Raw genomic sequence first — 13,638 nt, forward strand, 5'->3', positions numbered from 1 at the left:
GGTAGGTTCATGTTGTTTTCTGTTTGATTAGAATCACAAAGTCACAGAATGCAGTGTCACTTGGCCTTGTAAATCATTTATAAGAGAAACAGAAAAAAAATGCATGGCATAAACACTCAGCAGGTGAACAAAGAGTCAAAGAGCAGGAGCTAGTAAGAGATTAAACATGATTTTGATCTTGATACAATAAAATCCCCCTGCACCAAACCATCGTCATTTGTTCTAGTGTTTAATGTGTTTTCCCCACAGCTAAGTCTGCACAAATTCTTATTACACTGATCATGAGTAATACAGACACTTAACAGCTCATCCAACTTCGAACTGCCCAGGTTTCATCCCAAACATTCCATTTCATCTTTGCCCAAGGTTAATGTAATGAGTGTTCCGTAAAACACTTACGAAGTGAATTCCACACAATCGATACTTTTCAAGCATTATAAAATAATTAGACATCAATCACTAAGACAAAGGACTGGAATCTAAAATTCCTACTATATGGATAATACAAACATTTGTAATTGGTAATTGTAATTTGCAGGATAACACGTAGGACAGAGCACAACTATCACTGTAAGCTTTAGTTCCACAGCAGTTGCCAATTTTGAATACTTATTTTGAATATAGGCTTTCAATCCATACTCCCTGACTGACACCTACCATCTACCGTAACTGAACCCGGTTATGGATCCATAGACAGACTAGAGTAACTCCTCACTTCCGCTACTTACAGTACACCGGTCCTGTCCTTCCTTTCCTCTTATATGTGATGAGTCAAAATGTGGCAGCTTCTGTTTACCTGTAAATGCAAGATCCCAGTCATTTCTTCTTCAAGTGATCTGCTGCAGCTCCCATAATTTTGTTCCCCAGAGTCTTTCTTCTACGAAGCTGCTCATCTTGTCCTAAACATGAGCTTCAAAGGCTTCAGGGAAAACACTCTGCCAATAATGCTGTCCCTACTACTAGCTACCAACTCCCTTTGTGCAAACACGGGAGCCCAGTGCCCTCTTAACCCTTCCCTGACTTACTGCTCCAGAGTCCCCTCTCTTTCTCTGAACTGTTTATTTAGTCGCCAAGCTGCAGATAAACAGGGAGGGGGGGACGGAGGGAGAGAGGGAGGGGGCACTTTGCCAATAATTAACCATCCACGGCGTAAGAACAGAAGGAAAAACTTGGAGAGATTTGAAAGAGAAGCAGCGTCTTTTGTGCTGCGAGAGCAACTGAAATATGATTCTTTTCATCATGACATATTGACTTCCCCTAGAATTTAACAATGCAGGGAGACAAAAACGAAATGAAGTTTTATTTCTGATAAGTGAACTGCTGCAAATTAAAAGAATGATTCTGCAAACTAACACTGAGAGCAGCCACTACCACTACAAGTCACTGTAGTTTTATGTAGTGTAGTTGTTTAAAGGAATATACTGTTGTTTTTATGCACTTTGCCAAATTCACCACAAGTGCAATATCGCACCTGAAGTCAGGTTACTGTATCTGGCTTAAAACTACCACTGTGCAGTCCTTATCTACTGTTTCAAGATAACAATGAATCATGAAATTCACAAGTAGGACATTAAATAACTAGCTGCCGTACAATATTATGTAACTGAGACTGTAGCAAAGGTGAGAATATGACAGTAAACAAGGTCATTATCACAAAAGATTCTCCACAAAAGGACCATCCCACACGGGACCTTCTTAGAGGTACTGCACAATACTTCTCTAGCACCTAGAGATGGAATGAAGTTTCCTGCTCTGGCCAAGTGAGAATGATTCTTTCTTGCTTTCTGTACTTTTCTGTCCTGGAAGGTGTAGGATAACTGCTCTTATGGCCAAATGTCACTAATTCAGTCCACAAATGCAGGTTGTCCAAAAATCACTGCCGAGAGGAAGCTTTTTGCACACTGTACTGATATTCAAGTTAGCACATGGACTGAACCACAGACAGACAGTCCTGTTTCTTATTGTCGTATATCAAAAGATAATTAGATTTTCTTTTAATTTCAGCAATCTGAGTTTATGACTTTTATCCAGAGTTCATGTTCTCCCAAGCATTTTTCAAGCATATATTTGCTGCTTCAAACACTCCTGCACTGGAACAAAATGTTTGCGTGCACCACTGCGATGTTTTCTCTTCTTCTTTGGTCTCTATTCAGAGTGAGTAACAATGCACCATATTGTGCACGCCGTGTAATTAGTACCGCTGTCGTTATGACGGCGCTGATCAATGAAATCTTTCGCCGGATCACAAATGATGCTGTCGTGCTGAAGTTGGTTTTCAACATTAACTTCAAACTAAAACAAAGTAATTTCATTCTGCTGACAGAAAAAATGAGTATGAGTCTAGAATAGTAAGAGAGAGAGGGTGTGTGTGTGTGTGTGTGTGTATGGGTGGGGTGAGGTTAGGTTGGGTGGGGTGAGGTTAGGTTGGGTGGGGTGGGGTGGGGTGGGGTGGGGGAAGCGATAGTGAACTTGTAACGTGACTTAGCTATTAATGTGTCAAAATGAGGATGCAACTGGGTAGCTTTATAAATATTCACTGTATTTATCACCGTTATTAATATTCATTTTGTATTTTATGTTATTCATTGTCTCTTCATTGTGTACCTGTGCTGTTTGCTAACAGCTAATATTATACCTCTTGCTTCCATGCTGACTGCACCGGTACCATTTGAACTGGGGGGGGGGGGGGGGGGGGGGCAGACAGAGACAGTGACAAGGAGACAGAGAATAAAGAGAGGGTCACATTTAATATTTCTTCACATGTGTCCACTGCAGGTCCCACATAAGCTCACGGTATAATGTCAACGTGCTCTGATCTGTATGACCGACCCAGAGGCATTAGTCTGTGAAAAAGCGCGTTTGGACTGGCGGAGCTCCCAGCTATTCCAGTGGGAGGACGACAAGCGAGAAGTTTCCTCCTGGGAATCCGGACTCCCCCTCAGAGCATACCTACACAGTAACAAACAAAGGGCTCTATTCTCCGTCGCTATCGCCTTACACTCTCTTCAACAAAGAGCCTTTGTGAACCAAAGGAATATGCTTCAGTTTTGTGCATTGAAGTTATTCAATATTTGAATTCAATATACTCGCATAAAAATCTAAGTAAAATAACCCTAAACGCAGTGATTAAAAACTATTCATTATGCACATGTCATATATGATGCATATAGTATACCCTCATTTTATCTAGATCCCACCTTTGGGTTTCCAGTGAAATGTAGGCTACTGGTCTCCAGTTCTTTGTGGAGTGACCTTGTGCATGACTGCACACATTTTCCAGGAAGGAGTGGTCACATTCACCATGTTATAGCTATCGGAATAGTACCTTTGTGGGCTTTGATGCTCAAATGTGCCCTATAGCTTATACACTTAAATCACCATGTAATTTTATATCTCTGTAATATTATTCGGTCCAGCTCAGTTCATCTGATTGGTTTACGCTGTTACATAGTCTGCTCATCTCAGCCATATAATCTGACACAGCCATAAAAATAAATTACTGATGTACAATTAAGACATTTGTTCACATGCAGCCTCACCCGGGCCCATTAAGCAGTGGCGGCCTAATGGTTAGGGAAGTGCTTGTGATTGAAAGGTTGCTGGTTTGAATCCCCAACCACTAAGGTACAACTGTGGTACCCTGAGCAAGGTACTGCCCCCAAGCACTGCTCACTGGGTGGTCATAATGACCCACATGGGTTAAATGCAGAGGACACATTTTGTTATTGTGTGTCAACAATGACAGCTACTCATTTTCATTATAATGAGCCCATCATTGGTGCAGCGGTTTGATCTATGTCTCTGGCACCAAGGGTCATGGGTTCTAGTCCCATTCCCAATGCAATTTAATTGGAGCAGTGGTGGCTTTATGGTTAAGGATGCTCACTTGTAATTGAAAGATTGCAGGTTTGAATCCCTGACCAGCAAGGCACCACTGAGGTACCCTGAGCAAGGTACTGCTCTCTGGGTGTCACATATAGGTGAAATGCAAAGGACACATTTTGTTGTGGTGTGTCAACAATAGCCACTGATCTCGAAATTCTAATTCAGCAGCACTGAAGTTGGATGGCGCAGGGTGGAAGCTACCTCACCATGCATGTTCACCCCATGCTGACCAGGTCTCCTCCAGAGGTCTTCCATAGACATGCCTGAAACATATGGCTGTGTGCCCTGTGATGGACTGGTGTGTCATCCAGGGCCCCCCCAGGTACCCTCAGGACAAGTGGGCAGAAGATGAATAAATGAATACTTTAACCATGTGTTCCTAATCTATTTTTTTTTTAAAATTTAGCAGATACTTTTATAAAAGATGAGACAGCAGGAACAGCCAGGCCCTGGCCTAGTTGGGGGGTTAAAGTGTAACGGTGAAATGACTCTGCTGACCATGGGATTTGAACTGGCGCCCTTCTGATTACTGGCACAGTATTCTAACTCACCAAGCCACATACCACCCCCCATCTTAATTAAAATAAATGACATACTTAAGGTTCAATGATATCTGATGATCTATCAAAATACAGTTATGTTAGAACTTACAAGAAGAAATCAGATAGTCCACTTTCACCGTAATTGTTGGTATAAAGTTAATGGTCTTAGCTCATACAGCACATTCCACATTCAGCGTCAGCACAAATACTGAGGCCAGCAATTCTGTGCTGGTCACTGTTAGTCTTTGCATTTTCCTAAAATCAGAGAGATTCCCCACAACTTCTGATAGGACAATGTACAAACAGGCACTATCACAAACCCAGCTTACTCCCATGTAATTAATTTTACTCAGTGCTTCCCTGTGAGTCAAAGATTGCAACTGTGGTTGAATTTTAAACTGAATTATTTATTTATTTATTTTAATCCAGAGATTTTTAAAGTACATTTTTTTTTTTGTCCTTGAGATAACGTTTAATTTAACTTGGAGGACCAATCCCAGCATCCTTTGCGCTGAGTTCCTCCCCCCCCCACCCCGCCCCATGTAAAATGAGGTCAGAAAGATTGCATGAGGACACACAGAACACCCGAAAACACCCAAAAGACTCACTGCCTCTTAAACAATGGACTATAATTTGTTTTCTCTGTCAATCAAGACGAGAGATCACATCTCAGTCCCATAACATGTCTGCCTTTATCAAACAGAATAAAAGCTCGGAATCTGATGCCGTTTCCATTCTGACAGCCATGTGCTGAAGCACACACACACATCTACGCCTTGGAACTAATACAGTTCTCGGAGAGAACATACTCTGTAACTGCTGAGTTTCTTCTGGGATTTACTCTTGCCTTCATTAACTGACCTGGCCGGCACACAGATGCGTGTATCATAAAACAAATCCACAAGTTATGACATGCATAGCATTTCCACAATGAATTTTTATAATTTCCTCTCCAGCCTCCAGGTGCTTTGGTGCAATTTCAAATGATGTATGGGAAGGCCAGCCTATTTTCGGTCTATATACAAAGTACAAGAAAATGCAATATAAAAATACCAGCCTTCAAGAAGTCATAAAAATGAGCATTATATACCCAGTTGTAATTTTTGAAAAACTGGAGAAATAAGTTGATTAAATACAACTTCCGTATGTCCAAGGAATATGGAAAATGAAAGTCTAGGGCATTTGCAGAGGTTACATAAGGAAGAATGAACGGTGGGAGACTAATTGATTAAGACATAAGGTTAGGTGAGGAGACAGCATGTCCAGGGTGCCTTTACGGTCCCATGACGGCTTCTTGGCACGTCGTCCCTGATTGAAACACACTGGCAGCAAACCCAGGGGTTTTAGCTAAAGTTCTCTACAATATAAACCTAGAATTACAGTTTAGAAGGAACTATTTCTATTGAAGAAATCCACCCATCCATGAATCCATTGTTGAGTCATAGTTAATCCACCCCAAGAAGCAGGAGGTACATGCAGAGAGTAATTCAGCCACACGAAACATCTAAGTGCATGATCTTGGAATCAGGAAGTAAACACAGAGAAGATGCAAACTGAACAGAGGTGCATTACTTATCACATTCAGGGTCAGGCCAAATATTGAGAGCAGGCATTCTGCTGTGTGGAATCATTATAATTTTGCAAACATTGTTCGGCTAGAATTTCACAAGGAGGATCTACGAATAAACATTTGAACACGACAAATTTGATTGCACACCTTAGGCGAGACAGTGCAGAGCATGAAGAGTTTCTGAAAAACAAATCCGTTCCAATAAAGTAGGATGCAGCACTGCAGAAAAATGCCAGGCTGTCAGTAACACAGGAGTCTGATAGCAAAAGAAAATTCAATGCAGACAGTGTGAAATCAAAAGATATTACTCAGAAAATTACAGTGTTGATCACACTCGATGATCAGCCCTTCTCTGTTATAAATGTTATAAATATATAATGTATACAGTTATAGAAATATAGTGCCCTGGGACTTGAATGCCAGAGTCGGTGTTTTCTTGCCAAAAATAAATACTTAAATTCAATATTTTTGGAATGTAATTCGTTTGTTTTTTAATTTATTTGGGTGAAGTGTCCCTTTAAATTTATTTAAGCAGAACCTTCCAAACAATCAGTAACAGTGTCCATCCTTTCAACCATTCATTCATTTTGAAAAACCGCTTGTCCTATTCAGAATCATGGAGGGTCCAGAGCAGTGTTTCTCAACCGAGTCCTCAGCGAACCCCAGCCAGTCCACGTTTTTGCTCCCTCCCAGCTCCCAACGCACCTGTACCAGCTATTCGGTGTTCCTGATTGGCTGGGAGCTGGGAGGGAGCAAAAACATGGACTGGCTGGGGTTCGCTGAGGACTGGGTTGAGAAACACTGGTCTAGAGCCTATACTGGAGGATTGGGCGCCAACCCATCGCAGGGCACTCTCACACTCCAGTCACTCACACAGGTATCAGTGTCCGTTTTCGAGATAGCTATCCGTATCAGCTAAAACTCTCCTACTCAGAGCATCACTACTCCAGCCACAGGTGAAACTATGGGTGTGGCTTGTACCTACACCCATGGAGATGATATGGATACAATTAATAGTCACTGAGCTACCCTGTCTCTATATGCATTACTAGTAATATTTATGGTGGAAATGTATCACAATGTGTAGAGGTTTGTCCACAAAAGCTTGAGCAAGATCTCAGGAATATAGCGAAGATTTCTGAATGTATGAGAAATCACATGCCTAATGTGTGTTAGAAGAGTAACAGAAAAACCTGAGTGTTTACATCACAATTAAAGTGTCATATGTCACAATGTCTCCAGGATGAAACCTTAGAGCATTCCATTCCGGAATGCCCAATGAAGCTGGGAAAATATGAAACCAGCAGGGCTTATTACAATTATTAATATAAGATCTCTTTATTATGGCATCTTACAAAATAAAAAATTGTCTTATTTCTTATTATCTGTGCTGTTAAACTGAATTCGAAAAACGAAAGACTGGATGACTAACAATCAGATTTTAGGGATGGATCTGATGATCCTTAGAAGGTTGTGGATTTATAACTTGTTTCATTCAGCCTGTCTCCAGATATTTCAAGCTTTATTTGTTGTAAATGTTTTGCTGGTTTTCCAGTGAAATTGAAAGTTTTTTTTAGCTCACAAAGATTTAAAAAAATAAAAAGAGTTGTAGTGATTGTATTATCTTTTTCAAAGAAATTCCAGTCATACAACATATGATGGTTATAGATTAAACAAACATTTGTCTGTATGGACTGTGTATTGTCAACCACAATCAGCACAGGACAGAATATATAAAATTCCAAAGGTGCCTCATTACTGTTCCCAGTATGACTCAAGCAACTTCAAAATTGGCTACTGCCAGTTTATCTTAATAATACCCACATGGTTAGTTTGTCTAGAAATCCTGCTTTCCAATGTGCAGCACATGTAGCCATATTCTTTTTAACTGTCACAGTGAGTAAACATCAGGGCAGACCACAAATAGCCTTCACAAACGTTAACAGATTCCAGTATATATGTGAAGGAACAGTGCGTTACGCTCATGATCACCCAGACTATAACCAGCAGATAGTGCTCAGCCTGTTGGAATTAGCTGTTTCTCGTTCAACAGCATCAACCTTCTCATATGTATTTAAGAAAACCGTAAACCCATAAATGAGTGTGGAAGCCTGCTTATTATGGTCTGGGTCGATTTGCTGGCGATGCGATGTCAGCTGGAAATGCCATTTTCCTAGTTTTTTATTCCCTATAACCCATTTCTCCCGGTGAACAGCATGGAAAACATCTGAAATATGACCCTCTTTTTCCCATTTAAGACAAAGTATTTGCAAAGAGGCGTGTGCGATTCAGATTAAATACTGCAAATGGCCGTGATTTCTGCTTCCGCAATCTGTTAGAGGTGTTTTTAGGAAGCAGAGCAGCCAGCTGAATAAAGTGATATGGTTGGGGGTGAGGAGCAAAAATGAGGAAAATAAGCACAATTAGCTGTAATTAACCAGCCATGCAATGGCACCTGGTGTCTTAATTTGTTAACTTTGCATTTGTGTTCTAATGCAGTTTCTCCTGTTTGAATAGCCTTTGACTGGGGCACTAATCACCCCATTCAAACAATCGTTCCCATCTCAATGTCTTCAAGTTTCATGACTCCAGCGGCTAAATAGGATCAGAACACAACAGCTCCGTTATCCATTATGGAGTCCATTTAAGAAGATATATTCTGCAATCATTACCGTTTGAAGTAAATTATGAGACCTGCCTTCCAACAGCCAATGGCTATGATGTGGCGAGACAGATCTAATCGGGTTTTACTGCTGCTTTGTATAATAGGAAACAGCCTTCTTCTGGACACCATTAAAGGTCCAGAAGACAGAAAGGATGTGATAGAGTTTCAATGTTGAAGAAGGCTTTGGAAGGGAGGGTCAGAGGACCATGCGAATAGATGCATCCTAGAAAATATAGCTTGGGCCATTCAGAAGTTTGACAATTTGTAAATAAATTTTAAAAATGTGAAATAAAAAAAAATAAAGCAGTTGTGATGCTCTGAAATTTTAAAGCATTAAAGAAAACTTGCAGAATTTTCTGGAAGTGCAAACAGGAAGTTCATTTACCATTCATATCTTTATAACCCACTGAAGAGAGAGGGAAAAAGGATTCTTAAAAATAAATCTATGAATTTATCCAAATACATTTGAGATACAAAGCTACATTAAATTTGTTCTTTTGCCTGCAATCTTTAAACAAAATTTGAAAAAAGCTTCACTGATGATACTGATATAAATTAAATAATGGTAAACCACTTGTCCTCCTTGCCCTTAATATTACATGAAACCTGTATGAGTCATAATCATGTTGGCATTCAACTGGTGTGCTCTACCAGGTAGCACAAGAGTGCAGCATATGGACACACGACCTGATTGGCTGATGGCTCATGCACAAGGAGGGTCCTTGAAGGCTGCAACCTTAAATTACTCTGGCGAAATATGTAGCTGCGTATGTGGGTGAGAACTCATAAGTAGCTATGGGTAAATGCATCAGCTAAGCGTTTCTGAAATACGAATGAGTAAACACACAAATAAAATTGCCACACCAGCGACGAAGACGCAATCCATGTTACCTCCGCCGATTTCCCACTCAGCCCGCTCTTGGGGTTGAACTGCGACCTGGAAATTAACTTGCACTTTGAAATATTTACATTGAAAGGGCTTTGCTCCCACGTTCGGTTTTCGGCCCCGCATGAAATCTGCGGGTGCGTTAGACATGCAGCGGCAGAGCCAAGTAACAAGACTGCAGCTGAGTACTTGCAAAAACTTAGTCGACCCCTGCAAGGTTGATCACCCTTGGGGTGATACGCATTCCGACGTCTCATTAAGGAGCCAACTTCGTACTGAAGGGCTTCTAAGGTCAGTCGGAAAAATGTGGAAGGAAAACAACGTTGCATAACTAGGAATCTTGAATGATTGTATGTTGCACTGAATGTTGATAGAGTGCATGCAATGCAATTCAAAAAAAAAAGTTAATGGAACTTCAAAGCTGCAAGCATTAGAGAAAACAAATACGCTCATAAAGAAAGCAATATTACTCTGCATGGTTATTGGCTTGCACTGATTCACAATCATGGTGGTAGCTAGAAAACAAATGCTGAGGATAATTTCCATTTAGGTTCTAATTTGTCTGGCTGATCTTGTTGAATTCACTTAGCTCAGGAAGGGGAAAAAAAACATCACCACATTCAAAAAGAGGTGTTTTCTGTGCCTTTGGTACCTCTGAACAAAAACGCATCATATTACTTTTTGAATGAACTCTCCAAAGTTTGCTTCCGTGTAGAAATTTCTAGCAATGCAAATAATGGAAACGCAAACAATAAGTTTCTGACAGATCACTTGTCCCAAAGAGCTGCTCCCCATGACCTCGGTGAAATATTCAAAGTGTCCAGCACTCAGTTTTCATTCCGGCCTGAGTCAGCAACCCTTACAGCTTCTATCAGCATCATCCTGGCTGAGCTGTTTTAAAGCTGCATTGTTCAGGCACTTTAGATTTGAAAGGCAAAGCAAGAAAAATAATAAAGTACTGGCTTTGTAGTTACATTTCAGTGCTGCAGAGGCTGCCCCGCTTAATATTACACTGGTGGGGCATCTCGGAATCTCTGAAGAGCAAACAGCTGGAAAAAAGCAGCCGTCGAAGATTAAACGATTAGCTTCTCTGCAAGTATTTGCTAATATATTAAAGTGTAAACTGCTAAATGCTAAAATAATGACGCATATAGTGTCAGGAGATAACTACCAGCCATGTTTCACTTCTATAATGTTTCGATTTATCAGCCAAGACATTGACTTGTGCCAAACTTCAGGCTGATATTCGGCTGATATTGATCTGTTTTTAATGAAGCATTCAGAGGGCTATACAAGCAGGTTATCAGCATACATTTTTTTTGTGATACAAGTTTAATGAATCTCTCATTACCAGTCAAAAGTACAGCAACTGTAATGCTGGATACTAAAAGTACTTTGTTATTAAAATAGCGATCCCCAATAAACTAACTTTACTCTGTTTACGGCTCTTAAAACAATTTAAATTTCAAAGGGATCTCCCCTTATTCTAATAACTTCCCTCAGATCTTCGCCTAAACAAAACACAATTCATTTTTTAAACCGTTTAAAAGTTAATTTCAAAATGTAAACATCACTAAGCTTCCTTTCAGGTTACTAAGCTGAACAGGATATCTGTTTCCTCTTATCTACCCATCATTCCTAAAGCAGCAGAAATATATGCAGTGGTTAATGAGTTCAGTGCCTCCTTGGCACATTCATAACTATACCTACTGTATATCAATAATGCTTCACACTAGTTTTGGTGTTACTTGAACCAATCCGACAGGGTAAGGCGTACAGCTAGCATATCATATGGAACTCTAAGCTAGTCTATGGCATGCAAGACATTTAGGGCAAAAGTATCTCTTATCACCATCCTCCTCCTCACCTATGCAATCAATTCCCTTCATGTACTGGAATCCAAAGCCTCCAATCCAATTTCGTAGCTGCTGGATCTCTGCCATGCAGATCGGAGGCGCCAGAGCAAAATCCACAATCGGTGACAACTGGAACAAAATAGAAGTACTGCTACAGTAGCAAGGTGGGGGGAAAGTTTCAGGCTGACATCTTTAAAAAGACCGAAAGTAAAAACGGCCACCAGGTGGCATGTGCTTGCTTGTCCTCCCAAGAGCCGACTCAGCAGATGACAAACGGCATGTTGCGCAGTCCAGAAAGACCCAGAGTGAACATGGGAAATGCATTTAGGAGACTCTCTCTTCCGTCTCCAGAGACAGCCGTCTTCCCGGACTCTCAAACGGAAAGTAAAATGAGCAGCGCCTGCCAATTAGACTAGCTGGTATGTGCCTCGCTGATTTAACCTCTGGCCACACCCCCAAAACCCCGCCCCTTCTGCAGGCTACCAATGGGGCGCACATGATGATCTGCCCTCCCTATAATCATGTTTGTTTGCTGTAAAGAATCAGAGATCTTGTCCTCGCCTCACATTTGATGGGATGTTAATATTAGTATTTTAATACTGCAGTAATGATGGCATAAATAATTGATTCTATGATATTCCTAAGAGAGCTCATAAATAAGAATGAAGGCCATACTTAAGCTGCAGTATAAGGGGTTATGTCATTTTGTTACTTAATCACTTGGGGAGCCGTCTGCCATTGTGGTTAAGGACTTAGCCTCATAAGCTGAAGGTCGCTAGCTTGGGCCCCTGGAGAGATCTTACTTTAGTCCCATTAAGGAACTTACTTGATCAGAATTGCTCCACTATTTTAGCTGTGAGGAAGAGACAAATACAAACTCCTTTGGATAATAGACTCCTGGACAAGTCAATGTGGCCCCTGTCCATGAAAAAGCATTTTGAATCTTGAATGTAATTTGGTATCTAATATCCCCCGAGATATGTTTTTGCAATACCTCGCTAAAGAATGACACAAAAGTCACGACCAGATTCAAGAAACAGGGCGGAGAATATCAAAGCATTTCCTATAACAGAGTTGGCCCCTGATCTCGGCCCCCAGCGGGGCCTCACTTGCCATGAGGGCCCCTGAAATTCACCACGGATGGTCCGCTTTGTCGCTCCGAAATAGGAAGGGGTTGTGGGCTCCCATGCACACCCCAGTTCTATTGCTCCTTTAAGACACCTGGCTACGGGTGAGACACTGGCTGATGGACCCAAAGGTCCTGGGTTTGAATCCAGCTCCAACCATAGCTATGAAATAACTTGCTTAGCTTTTAATTGAGGAAAAATAGTCTACACCTTACTTCAACAAAACATACAAATGTAGTATATGAGTATCATATAACAATATAAAACACTGGGCAATCATCACCAGATTAAAGAAACACGGCAGGGAATATCACAGCATTTCCTATAACATGCTGTCGTCGCTGTGGGATGACTCCAGTATTTTTGCTATAAAAACATTAGCTCCCAGCCACGAAGACAGTTCCAAGAAAACATAACTTGGCCCCGTATTTTCCCAAGGAGGGTGTTCTTCGAATCTCTCGAGATTAATGCACGTTTCCCCAAAGCCGCGCTGCATCATTTCCTCTGTCAATCACTCGGTGAAGTCAGACGCCTCAAAACTGCGACCTGATACGTCGGCATATGGAGCAGATGCAGGTGGAAAGAGGCAGATGGCAATTTATCATTTCCTGCAAAGTGATATAATTTTACTGGCTCCCAAAATGTAATTTCAATAAAACTAAAACAGATGCATTAAGATATGCGGAAAGTGAAGAGGCAGGATGTAACTCCATTCCTGGAAAAGGGATAATTGCATCACAGTGCCTTTTAGGATGCGGCATTCCTGCAACACCAAGTGCAGCTTTTTATTGCATTACTTAGTTACTTAGCAGAGACTTCCATCCAAAGTAACATGACGTCTCATGTCTCACTTGCCTAAATATCCCACCACCTTCCCATCTGACACAAGAGCAACCTGTGATGCTAAAGAAAGACATACTGAGGGGGGGGTGGTCTTTAGATCATAACCATACCATCCAGCTAAATATTTACTTCTGAATATGCAGCATATGTTTTATGATGTACACTCTGAAAATGAACACCATCCATCCATCCATATTCATAGCCTGGTCAAGGTGGCAGGGAAACATGAAGCCCATTCCAGGCAGAATAAGACGCGAGAATGAA

At 41.0% G+C, this 13,638-nt stretch overlaps 1 protein-coding gene across 11 annotated transcripts in view; it reads right to left on the reverse strand.

The window, feature by feature from the left end:
* The window catches only part of large2 (LARGE xylosyl- and glucuronyltransferase 2), a 78,937-nt gene that overhangs the window by 22,658 nt on the left and 42,641 nt on the right, over positions 1–13,638 (reverse strand). Inside the window, exons 1-2 of one of the 11 annotated variants that reach the window (XM_023827122.2) lie at positions 11,416–11,820; positions 729–796 (exon numbers count right to left, since the gene is read on the reverse strand). The exons of 6 other annotated variants lie outside the window; for them this stretch is intronic. The gene's annotated coding sequence lies outside the window, so the exon portion shown is untranslated. Of the gene's footprint in view, positions 1–728; positions 1,059–11,415; positions 11,821–13,638 lie in introns of those variants that run through there. 4 more of the 11 variants (XM_023827120.2, XM_023827123.2, XM_023827119.2 and 1 more) reach the window with 4 other exon arrangements.

Source organism: Paramormyrops kingsleyae, chromosome 13 (genome assembly GCF_048594095.1).
Source record: "Paramormyrops kingsleyae isolate MSU_618 chromosome 13, PKINGS_0.4, whole genome shotgun sequence".
Taxonomy (NCBI): Eukaryota; Metazoa; Chordata; class Actinopteri; order Osteoglossiformes; family Mormyridae; genus Paramormyrops; species Paramormyrops kingsleyae.